We start from the raw sequence: 12,005 nt of genomic DNA, 5'->3' as shown, positions 1-12,005 counted from the left end.
ATGCTTATATTCATTTTGGCTGAGGTGATATGACACAAATGTTTTTGGGTAAGGTGACAGAACACGAATCAATGGGTGTAAATTGGATATGAAAACATAAGAATGAAAGTAACTACAGAAGGCCTATTGACCCATATTTTTTCTTGCTGCTTCTATGTTGGTTCAGGGTCTTGACGTGGGTAGAATTCTACCCACTACAATTTATCCAATTTAAAATATCCAATTTATACCCATTGAGTTGTGTTCTGTCACCTTACCCAAAAATATTTGTCATATCACCTCATCCAAAACGAATATAAGCATGATTTATGATACGTGTAAACCTGTGTTTGAAAATGTAAGAAGCCCTTGCGAAACGCTTTTAGGCGTTAGACCATAAATAAAAAAAAAATGAGAAAATGAGCTTTGGAGAGGTAATATTTCAATTACCCCCGACAGTGAAGAAAAACGTAAGAAATATTGAGATTTATGTTAAAATCATTAATCTTACCCTTTCTGTCATATTCAACAACATATGTTTACAAGAAAGACTGCTACCAATATATATATATATATATATATATATATATATATATATATATATATATATATATATATATAATGTATATAATTTTGTTGAAAAAGACAAAGTTTAAGATTTATGATTCTGGCACGAATCTTCTTGATATTCCTAAGGTTTTTCTTCACTGAAGCAGGAAGATTAAAAATTAACTCTCCAAAGTTCCTTTTTACTTATGATTTTGGTCTGACGCCTCGTAATGCGTTTCGTAAGGTCTCGCCTCACATTCTCAAAGACAAATTTTTCTGTGTTAGCACCTGATTATATCCTCTAATGGTTAACTGGTAGGGGACATGGATGAATGACATACATGGATTATTTAATGGGGTAGTAAATTAAAGAGTGCGACATGTTATATATATAATATAACCGCCTCCTTAGCTCATATGTATAGATATATATATAACTGCCTCCTTAGCTCAGGGGCAGAGCACTGGTCTTGTAAACCAGGGGTCGTGAGTTCGATTCTCACAGGGGGCATACGTGTTTAGGGTCCCGGTGTATAATCAGGATCTTTATCGGCGCACAATCGAAAATCTAAGGAGGGACAGATTTTTTTTTTAAGTCCTTAAACATATATTCCCCCGGAATACGACCCGCCAAATCGTTTAACAATCAGGTACCAATTGTACTGTTGGGTAAACAGAGGCTACAGTTAAGGATTGACGCCCAGTAAATCCTCCCCGGCTAGGATACGAACCCACATTTTGTCTAGATTGTGCCAACCATGTGCCCAACACAGCCTATCCTCCTGTTTTGGTAGTACTTATAGTAACGATGAGGGCCATAGTACATATACCGACGTACAACGCAATTAGAAAGTAGAACTCGGAACTATTGAGTTGGACAAACCGGAAAACTATTTTCTACTTATGTTGTAAAGAGAAACTAAACTAACCCTAACCTTCTTAGGCCTAATACACGATATCTGAGGCCTTATATAGTACATATGTGTGCTATACTAGGCCTACGAATATTTAAGTTTGTTTTTAGCTTAATTTTTTCAGACTCAATAAATTGAATAGTACAAAGTTGTAGTAATTGCCTAGAACGTCAATCTTTGTACTATGGTGCACAACATTACAAAAACTACTATCTAAACAAGAGGATGGGTTGTAGTACAATTTACCGCTCACAGGATGAGTATAGGGTGCACAATAAACTAGCCGCCTTCGGGGGGGGGGGGGGGGGGGACAATAAAAAAGTTGCCTAATTCCCAGGTATCTCTACTAGGTGAACAGAGGCATTAGTGAAAGGAAAAGTGCCCAATCATTTCTATCTCACCCAGGTGAAAACGTGGTTAGAAATGGTTAGTAATGTTTAAGCTTATACAGTTGTAATTTATTACTATAGCTCAAGATATGTAAACCAGTGAAGAAGGTGTTTTACAACGAATTTTGTTCATTCCACTTTGTGTTCTCAATATCAGTTAGTTCTCCCATGACGTGCGTGAAGCTTTAATGTAACTTGCTTCACAATAACAAGAGAGTGTGCAACTGCAGTGAGGGACACATTATCATTGTAAAAAGTATATGGTTGCAAGCTCTGTAGTAAAGATCACCTGTAGTACTGAATTAGCGTTAGTTTTTCTCTCAGTTTTACAAGACTATATATGTTTTACCACTATGTAATAAGTAATAATGACCTAAAATACGGTACTGATTGCGTGATCACAGTAGCAACATCAATAAAAATAGCAACTTTTCCATAAAGATCTTGAGACAAGTAAATTATTGCATCCGCTTCAGAACATGCTCTGTTTACACGTAAATGTAAACAACGTGACACGTGTAAACAGAACACGTGTTTACAGTGTGTGAGAGGTGCAGACACCACGGTGGAGGAGGAGCGTGGGCCATTAAACACTTGTGTGCCCCCTGTGAGGTTTGAACTCACGACCCCTGGTTTACGAGACCAGTGCTCTACCACTGAGCTAAGGAGACAGATATCTACACAGGGTGTAGCCAAACCAAAACATCGTATTTATAAGGGCTACTTTTCACAGCATTATCCTTCAGTGCAAACGGCTTGTTCACCACGTGCAGACTCACGTGGTCACTTCTCAATAACGGAAATTAACTGTAATTACATAGATAAATGTGAACGCTACGGTAATAATTTACCTGCCAGACGCATTCATCAATTTTAACATACTGTGTTTTAAAAATTGATTTGTTCTCATATATAAATTAATATTATTATACATAACAATTATATGTATAGTTAGGCGTAAGTTAGGTGAGGTGTTTAGGTTCTGTTGGCGATTATTTTTGTTTGTAGTACGTGGGTGAAGCATTTACAGCGTTGTGGTTCGAACAAAATTCGTTAGTGGAGCCTTGTTCCGGAAGTGTTCGTACGTCATCAGTTGTTAGTCGTGTGTAAACCGTTTTTCATTCATAAACAGGGTGTTTGGCGGCTGGATTAACGAGCTTGGACCTTTGTATGCAAGGGCGGGCTGGGGGAGGACGGCCTCTGCTTTAAACAGCCTAGTGTGAGGACGGGTTGCGTCATCAAGCGTCTCATTTTCAGCAGCGTTTCTCCCCGAAACGCTGCGCGTACTAGTGGCTTTACAAGATTGTAATTACCATATTATGTATCCTCACATTCCCAATGTACCTTCTTGTATATGCATAAATAAATAAATAAATAAATTGAGTCGTGTGTAAACCGTTTTTCATTCATAAACAGCTGGGGGTTTGACGGGTGCGTGGAATGGACTCTGGCCTCTGTTTATGAGGAGGTGCTGGGAGCAGAGGGTGTAGGGGGTGGGGCAGGGTGTGCAGTAGTGGTTGACGGCCAGCTGGCGTATCGTTCCCTCTTGTCGCATCATCACATTGTGCGTTTTCTCTTGCAGATGCTTCTGCCGTTGTTGTTGTTGTTGCTGGTACTGTGCGAGTGTCTTCAAACTCGCACTGTATATTGTGCTTCCCACTCCCCCCAATATGTGTGCCTAAGACATGTAACTTCACCATTGTAATCACTGCTATCAACTTATATCTTAGTTTTTTTTTGAGATATATACAAGAGTTAATACAGTTATGTTGAACGCAAATATTGCTACAATGTATCTATTAATAGTCCTCAAATTATGCTACAATGTACCTGTTGATAATCCTCAAATTTTACTACAATGTACATATTAATATTCTTCTAATTTTGCTATAAATTACCGACTTAAAATTATCTTTTAGATTAAGGACCTGCCCGAAACGCTATACGTGTTAGTGCTTTGTAAGAATATAAAAACATAAATACTATGTACCCTCATAAACCCAAAGTACCTTCTTGAATATAAATAAATAAATAAAGAGTACAGCTGCTGCCGCTGTACCTCAGCTGATCGATAATCCGTCACGGCGGGAGAACCCTGGGAGGGGCGGGACGGAGTCGAAGGCTTTTCCCCTTACTATGGGCGTCAACATAGACTTCTGTGTTCCGCAAAATCATTGGCAAAGTATCCCAAAATTACCTTCTCTATGAGACGCGCATGCTGTGTGTTGTATAGCTGGTAGTCTAGATCTTAATGGTTCATTTTTTATTTAAGATAAAGTTTCTGCTAGCCATATAGATGCCGTGGTACCCCTCCAATGAAACTATTGGTGACGACGCCGGTGGACGCAGGCTTGGTTGGTACCTGGTTGCCTGGCTCTACTATCAGGATGTGAAACATGGTGGAGGGTATTATACACTAGTTTCGTTCTCTCCTGGATGTACACACTTGGGTGTTTTGTAGCGTCGAACTCGTCTGCTTAAATACATGTGAAGAACCCGACAAACTCTAGCCAGCTCCCCGACAAATGAGAGCAAATTTAACTTAGCTTCCAAACACACATATATGCATGTTGTAAGCGAGGCGAACAACTCTCCCGCTGACACAACCCCCACACTGTACTCAGTATTTCTAGTGATGTTCAAGTTTTTTCCAAAACTTGAACATCTCTGTCTTCACTCCCGGAAACACAGACTGCTCAAAACTCAGGAAACTCGGGCGAGGCTGCTAGCCTCGCCTGAGCAGTATTTCTTAAAATTACATTTATTAGGGTAATTGTTTTGTGTAAATGTGTAGATACCCATCCAGTGGGACCCATGTACCCAGCACCGTTTGATTGATTGATGAAGATTAAATCATCCAAGAGGTGGCACGGGTATGAATAACACGTAAGTGGTCGATTTTGTGGAGTGACTGTGTGATCTTTGGTCGTGAAACCCAACACCCATCCAGTGGGCCCCATCTCTCATCTCTGTTAAACATTTAAAAATGTTTCATTGAGGACCAACAGAGGCGGATGAAGAACCTCAATATTTGTCTGTACATAAAGAGGTTCCTACACTTCCGTTGACAGTCACAACCCCGCTCCTGTGCCAGGTAACTCCACCACGGGCTCGCCATAGCCTCTGCTACTTGGAACTTTTGTTCCGAGTAGCTGAATCTAAAACAACTTCCGTTGAGTTGTTGGGAACATGATGTCGCTTGGAGGACACACCTTCAACACACACTTGCTACTCAGAGGTTAAAATTACCGCGAGTGTGTCAGGTGTGGGGTTCGAACCCACGCACTCTTTCGAGTACCAGAACTTAAGTCTGGCGCCTTAGACCACTCGGCCAACCTGACGGTATGAGGGCGCCGGCCGTGTTGTATTGTTCTGTTTTTCTTAATGTAAAGTGAATTGGGGTAATTGTAACACTATATAGAATAACAGTTCTGCGCCGTATTGGAGGCGGACTCAACCAGCAGTGTGATTAACCCATGTTGTGGATTCTAAAAATGTGCAACCATGATGGGGAGGTGTCGAGCCCCCAAAGAGAAACGTTATTATCATTGAGATACGTTAATGAACGTTGACTATTTATATATCACAAGAAAGACGGAAATGCAACCTATGTTTAGAACCTTTATGATGAAAACATCTTTATAACTACACATAAAAAAAGCTGAGCTTATTAGAATACCGAATGTCCATAAAGCGAATATTTACAGAGAATGGTTCTTAGCCGATCATATATTTACCTGAATGAAGATCTATAAAATACACGATGATAGTGATTGTAATAAAGTATTATAATTAATAGAATGTATATAAAATAGTGATTGAACACATAAAGTGAGTTGGCGACGTGCCACCCAGCCGCCTCCTTAGCTCAGGGGCAGAGCACTGGTCTTGTAAACCAGGGGTCGAGAGTTCAAATCTCTCAGGGGGCAGAGTTGTTTTTTTAAATTTTTCATGTCTTATTAACTGTTTATTGTATGTTTATATGCATTACAAAGATATATATGTAGTGAAAGATTCATTTTACGTACCAAATGTTTGTTTATTCCACACAATAAGAGTTTTACCCCATCTTATTTGAGCAAATGTTAACTAATCTCTATATAATGTATATTATATTTGAACGGAAGTTTAGTTCACTTCATTTATTTTGAACCCCCATGTTCATCCTGTGAGGGGTATATAACGGAAAATGTTATAGAGCTACATATATGACTTCAAGAACTGAACTCCAAAATTCATTTGGCTAAGCAAGTTACAGCATTGATTATCTGAATTAAATATTATTTGGTTCATTCATTATACACAGTTGTAGAGGCACATGACGGGCTCATGAATTGAACTCCAGTTGAAATATAGTTACATAATTTAACATAAATCGAGTATGTTTAGTTTGTCAAACTAACAACACCTTTCTCAAGAAGGCCTAACAGAGTGAGAATTTATAATTGGGTCGTGTTGTTGAAGCCCATTATGTACAGTATATATATAGGGCTGAGGAACTGAACCCTAAAATTCGTCTTGCTAAGCAAGTTACAATTGGATAAGCTAGGTACATATATTAATGTAAATGTTAGCTGTCATTTAGGTACATATATTAATGTAAATGTTAGCTGTCATTTATAGTATAATTAGTTCAAGAAGAACTGGACCACAATAGTCTATAATTACTACACTAAACTTGCACATCTGCATGGGGATTCGGAAGTGAGATATGCGGTGACCTGAAAGCATCAGTATAAAAAGCTATGACTTGTTCAGATCTGAAACCTATATTTATGGGCAGCACAAAACGTGGACCAGACTGTGCGACACAGTGGTTGCAAGGATCAGGTTGGGTTACCGTTACCTGTGACAGGTGGCTACAGGTGACGGATCTCCCAATCCTGAGCACTCAAAGTGCAAACTCTGTGAGCAGGAATTGCGGCATGATCTCCCGCACTACATCACCGAATGCCCAGTTATTAGACCTTTCAGATCAGTTGGCATAAGGTACCTGGAGCTTTGCAATTACTTTATTCACACACTTGTGTTTTTTATGATATCCTCATAATGCACCCAAAGTTTGCTAGTGCAAGCTAACTAGCTATTTTTTTGACACGCTGTACTAGCCTCCATATATTCTAGGGTAGCTGCACAAATGCTGATGTACCTAAATGTGTTAATAAAAAAAATAGCTTATATTAATTATACAGATTAATGTGTTTATTCTAATGTCTAATACACATTTCATCAACTAAATTTTACGATTTTCTTCAATAACTGCTGCAGCATGCAATAGTTTAAATATTTTTATTCACATCCTTATAAATTTAAAATATAATAATAATAATTTATAATGAATAATTGCAAATTACAAATAATAATAATTACAAATTACAAATAATAACAACTTGTAACCCCTTTAGAACCAATGATTTTTTTTTATAGTAAAGTTCAACGTAATGTCCTTCCATCCGTTGTTGGTTATAATAATAAAGTATCGTTTTCACATGGACACACAAACGTATAAAAATGCAACAACTTGAAAGAACAGTTAAAAGTTCTTAGTAACAAAGCTCTATAACGATTAGATAAGTTAGAGTAGGTAGTACACAGCTGCCTCCTTAGCTCAGTGGTAGAGCACTGGTCTCGTAAACCAGGGGTCGTGAGTTCAAACCTCACAGGGGGCACACAAGTGTTTAATGGCGCACACACGCTCCTCCTCCACCGTGGTGGCTCACCTGGCCTGTGTGTGTGTGCTCATTACAGCTCACACAAACAACAATGTGTTTACCCAGCGAGTGTTTTGAGACATGACGCGCTGTTTTTAAACAATTTATGTTTTTACTAACACGTACAGCAGCAAGTCCTTAATTTTAGCTTAAAATATAAGCATATTTATTTACATAATAAAAAGTCATCATGATAACATAATACGTAATAACTTTATTTTTGGACTGTAATGAAAATGCTAAGACCATTAATATAGGTTAATCAATACAAGATAAAAACAGTTCAGAGAACAGTAATTGTTAGTTCAGAGAACAATCGCAGTGACATCCTGCAGCAGCAGCAGCAGCAGCGGTGTAGTAATTTAATTCCTTGTCTTATAATGGGATCCCTGGTTCGATTCCCGGTCGAGGCAAGGACGGTTGGGCAAGGTTTTCTTCACCTAGCAGTAACTGTAGGTATCCGAGAGTTAGTAACGTCTATGTGTTATAACAAACAGATTATATTATAATAGGTTTTTATATTATAACTTATAACAGGAGAGATAAGACAAAGTTTCATTTAAGGTCATCGACCGTTTTACAGTGAGTTATGTAGGTGTTTCTGAAGCTTTGTTTCACGACAAATTAACAAATATATTGCTGACAATTAGAGACATAACGTGTGTATTGGCAAAGAATAATTAAATCAATAATACAATTTTAAATATTAGACGTAAGAGTCTAAATACAACCTGAAATTCTAGACTTTTTCCCAGTGCTCTTTTGTATAGTCTTTTTAACAATAGTCTTTTGTAATGTTTTGTATTGCTAGCTACAAAAGTAATTTGTAAGTGATGGGAGTTGTTGAAAATTAGTGCTTCAGTGTGGGTGGTAGGGGGTGAGATAACTTAACCATATACCTTTCATGGGACACGTTGACGTAATGTAATGCTTCAGCGTCTGGCAGTCCGGTGACACTGGCAGTAACAGCTGGAGAAGGATGTCGTGCAGCATTGTCAGGTGCTCTAGGTGGTACTGTTGAATAATGTATATATGTGTGTGTGTATATATATATATATATATATATATATATATATATATATATATATATATATATATATATATATATATATATATATATGCGAACAAGCCTGAATGGTCCCCAGGACAATATGCAACTGAAAACTTTTATATATATATATATATATATATATATATATATATATATATATATATATATATATATATATATATATATATATATATACAGGTATTTGTGTTTAAAGAGGTGTACGTGCGTGTTCCCGTAAATATATGGATACATATCCGAGTGTGTGTGTACTCGTCTAGTTGTGCTTGAGGGGTTGAGCTCTGGCTCTTTGGTCCCGCCTCTCAACTGGTGTACAGATTCCTGAACCTACTTTTGGGCAGGCTCAGGGTGCTGATTTCTCATCTGGGTACTCAGTTTCCACCTGTGTCCCCTTGTTCGCGTACCACCCGTGTTAAATAGTTTATCTACCCTGTCAATTCAAGTCAAGTCTGGCCTCGGGCCGGGCTTGGGGAGTAGAAGAACTCCCAGAACCCCATCAACCAGGTATCAACCAGGTAATTCCTCTGACAATTTTGTAGGTAGTGATCATGTCTCCCCTAACTTCTGTTTCCCAGTGTCATTAGGTTCAGTTCCAGTAATTTTTCCTCATAGCTCATTTCTCTCAGCTCGGGGACTAGCCTGGTGGCACACCTCTAAATCTTTTCTAACTTAGTTTTGTGTTTGACTAGATGTGGACTCCATGCTGGAGCCACATTTTCCAGTATTGGTCTGACATGAAGTATACAAGATTCTGAATGATTCCTTAAACAAGTTTCTGAAGGCAGTTCTTATGTTCGCCAGCCTTGCATACGCCGCTGATGTTATCCTTTTGATGTGGGCTTCAAGGAGCAGGTCTGGTGTGGGTGTACGTGTGCGCACTTATTAGTACTAACATTCATAACGGGAAAGTGAGGTCTAGTACTTTATGCCCCACCTGCTAACGTTGTTCAGCCTGTTGCATTATATTTTAACTATTCTGACGTTCGAATCTGGCCTTAAAGATGAGAATGAAGGTTTAACCTTCCCCCTTATACCGGCTCCTCCCTCCTACCCCCACACGCAGTCCTGATCTACCCCCCCCCCCTCACCTCACGACCCAGTTCCCAGCCCCCGACCCTGAAAGACTAACAGCACCAGCACGCCGTGAGGGCCAGCTCGGTGTCTCAGTGTTGTATGCAAATTATGCTCATCTCATATTGCCTCACTGCCCCACTCGGCGTGCCCGGAGGTGCCCATATACCCTCACCCGGTCCGGCGTGTTTGTGTAAGCCTTCATGCCCGCCCTTGGTGCATGTTTGAGTTGGTTGAGACCTGGGTAAATACTTGTTCGGTTACAGGGGTCTTGATTTGTGGAACCAATTACCGCGTAACGTAATAGAAGTAGGGTCTCTTGATTGTTTCAAGCGTAGGTTAGACATATATATATATATATATATATATATATATATATATATATATATATATATATATATATATATATATATGAATGAGTTTGGGTGGATATAAATAAGAGCTGCCTCGTATCGGCCAATAGGTCTTCTGCAGTCACAGTGATTTTTATGTTGACCAAACCACACACTAGAAATTGAAGAGACGACGACGTTCTTATGTTTCTATACGCACAGCACCCGAATGGGTTCGTACATGCCCCATGCCCAGTGGTCAGCGCATTCGGGTCACAACCAAATGGACTTGGGAGACTCATCAACTGCCTACCTACCCCATTTTGCTACTCATTTGACACGGTGAAGACTCACGCTGCTCGTGCTGAAGTAACTGATGATTCACGCAGCAGTAGCCTCCTGGCGTTAGACACTAGTGACATGTAGATTTTCTCGACATAGCTGGTAGTATCGTCCTTGTTTCATCCATCTTCTTGGTATGACACTTGAGGTCGCAGCAAAGCACCCGACAATAGGCCATCTTACCTATTTCCTTACAAGAAACCTTTCACAACCTCGTCGTGAGGGCAGGCGTGACGAAATATTGGTTCCCAGTCAAGGCTCTGGGCGTCACTTCCTTTGTGGCTCTTCCAGAGGCATCCAGAGCTCTGAGAGCCCGAGGGTGATTGGCTAGTGGTCGCGGGTGATGGCCAATCACAATGGCCTTCCTTCGCACGCTGAGGTGTCCGTTTTCTGTCATGGTGGTATTTCATGGGAAAGGACTTTTCACTCTGAAAAGATTCTGATAAAAAAACAGACTTAAAACATTTGCGGTAACCTTACACCTCCTTAACGAGGTGTAAGGTCTACCTGACGAGGCATAACGTTGAAACAACTTAACAAAGTACTTTGAAGGTGTTCCTCGTCGCACTGATCAACTTTCTGACAGGTCAAAACTCTCACCCTAATATTAAATCCAAAAATGCAAACAGCAATCATGCATTAGAATTAAAATACAACAAATATTATTGTACAGTTAAGTCTTAAAATAATTACCAATAACAAACTATTCAAGTTCAAGTATGTTTATTGAGATAAGAAAGAAATACATCTCAAAGGGATAGAGTAGCTTAGGCTATTTCTACAAACTATTGCATTAAATCTGGAAAAAAAATCATAGTTTTGCTTTGCAAGTTACTTTATAAGTATAATCCAGACGATCGTAGTAGCAAACCCACAAAACGTAAATAATATTATAATAATTACATATTTTCCTCCACAACAGCTGATACAGGAAAAGTCTGACACCTCTCGGAAGGTTTATTCAGGACCCTCTCCAGTGAGCTTCGACCCTCCCCAGTAAGCCAGGACCCTCCCCAGTGAGCCAGGACTCTCCCCAGTGAGCCAGGACTCTCCCCAGTAAGCCAGGACCCTCCCCAGTAAGCCAGGACCCTCCCCAGTAAGCCAGAACCCTCCCCAGTGAGCCGGGACCCTCCCCAGTGATCCAGGACCCTACCCCAGTGAGTCAGGACCCTACCCCAGTGAGTCAGGAGCCTCCCCAGTGAGCCGGGACCCTCCCCAGTGAGCCGGGACCCTCCCCAGTGAGACGGGACCCTCCCCAGCGAGTCAGGACCCTTCCCCAGTGAGCCAGGACCCTACCCCAGTGAGCCGGGACCCTACCCCAGTGAGTCAGGACCCTACCCCAGTGAGTCAGGAGCCTCCCCAGTGAGTCAGGACCCTACCCCAGTGAGTTAGGAGCCTCCCCAGTGAGCCGGGACCCTCCCCAGTGAGCCGGGACCCTCCCCAGTGAGCCGGGACCCTCCCCAGCGAGTCAGGACCCTTCCCCAGTGAGCCAGGACCCTACCACAGTGTCTCCACGACCCTCCCCAGTCTGCCAGGATCCTCTCCAGTGAGCCAGGACCCTTTCCCGTGCGCCAGGACCCCTCCCTAGTGCGCCAAGACCCTCCCCCAGAGAGCCAGAATCCTCCCGCAGTGAGCCAGGACCCTCTCCA

At 40.7% G+C, this 12,005-nt stretch overlaps 1 long non-coding RNA gene and 5 other non-coding genes across 7 annotated transcripts in view; 3 read left to right on the top strand and 3 right to left on the bottom strand.

Annotated features, from left to right (window-relative positions):
- The first annotated feature begins 967 nt into the window (after positions 1-967).
- On the top strand, positions 968-1,039 carry TRNAT-UGU (transfer RNA threonine (anticodon UGU)). The gene has a single exon. It is a non-coding gene; the product is annotated as a tRNA-Thr (tRNA).
- Positions 1,040-2,430: 1,391 nt separating this feature from the next.
- Positions 2,431-2,502, bottom strand: TRNAT-CGU (transfer RNA threonine (anticodon CGU)). Its single transcript has one exon. It is a non-coding gene; the product is annotated as a tRNA-Thr (tRNA).
- Positions 2,503-5,088: 2,586 nt separating this feature from the next.
- TRNAL-UAA (transfer RNA leucine (anticodon UAA)) lies at positions 5,089-5,172 on the bottom strand. The gene has a single exon. It is a non-coding gene; the product is annotated as a tRNA-Leu (tRNA).
- Positions 5,173-5,688: 516 nt separating this feature from the next.
- On the top strand, positions 5,689-5,760 carry TRNAT-UGU (transfer RNA threonine (anticodon UGU)). Its single transcript has one exon. It is a non-coding gene; the product is annotated as a tRNA-Thr (tRNA).
- Positions 5,761-5,833: 73 nt separating this feature from the next.
- LOC123773387 (uncharacterized) overlaps positions 5,834-12,005 on the bottom strand; it is a 24,549-nt gene continuing 18,377 nt past the window's right edge. For both annotated transcript variants that reach the window (XR_006774796.2, XR_011225755.1), the window contains exons 2-3: positions 8,442-8,556; positions 5,834-7,992 (exon numbers count right to left, since the gene is read on the bottom strand). This is a non-coding gene — a long non-coding RNA (uncharacterized lncRNA). The remainder of the gene's footprint in view (positions 7,993-8,441; positions 8,557-12,005) is intronic.
- On the top strand, positions 7,429-7,500 carry TRNAT-CGU (transfer RNA threonine (anticodon CGU)). Its single transcript has one exon. It is a non-coding gene; the product is annotated as a tRNA-Thr (tRNA).

The sequence above is a fragment of the Procambarus clarkii genome, chromosome 89 (genome assembly GCF_040958095.1).
Source record: "Procambarus clarkii isolate CNS0578487 chromosome 89, FALCON_Pclarkii_2.0, whole genome shotgun sequence".
In the NCBI taxonomy this organism is placed as follows: domain Eukaryota; kingdom Metazoa; phylum Arthropoda; class Malacostraca; order Decapoda; family Cambaridae; genus Procambarus; species Procambarus clarkii.
Note: the sequence above shows the minus strand (reverse complement) of the source record. Positions and strands in the feature narration are given on the sequence as shown.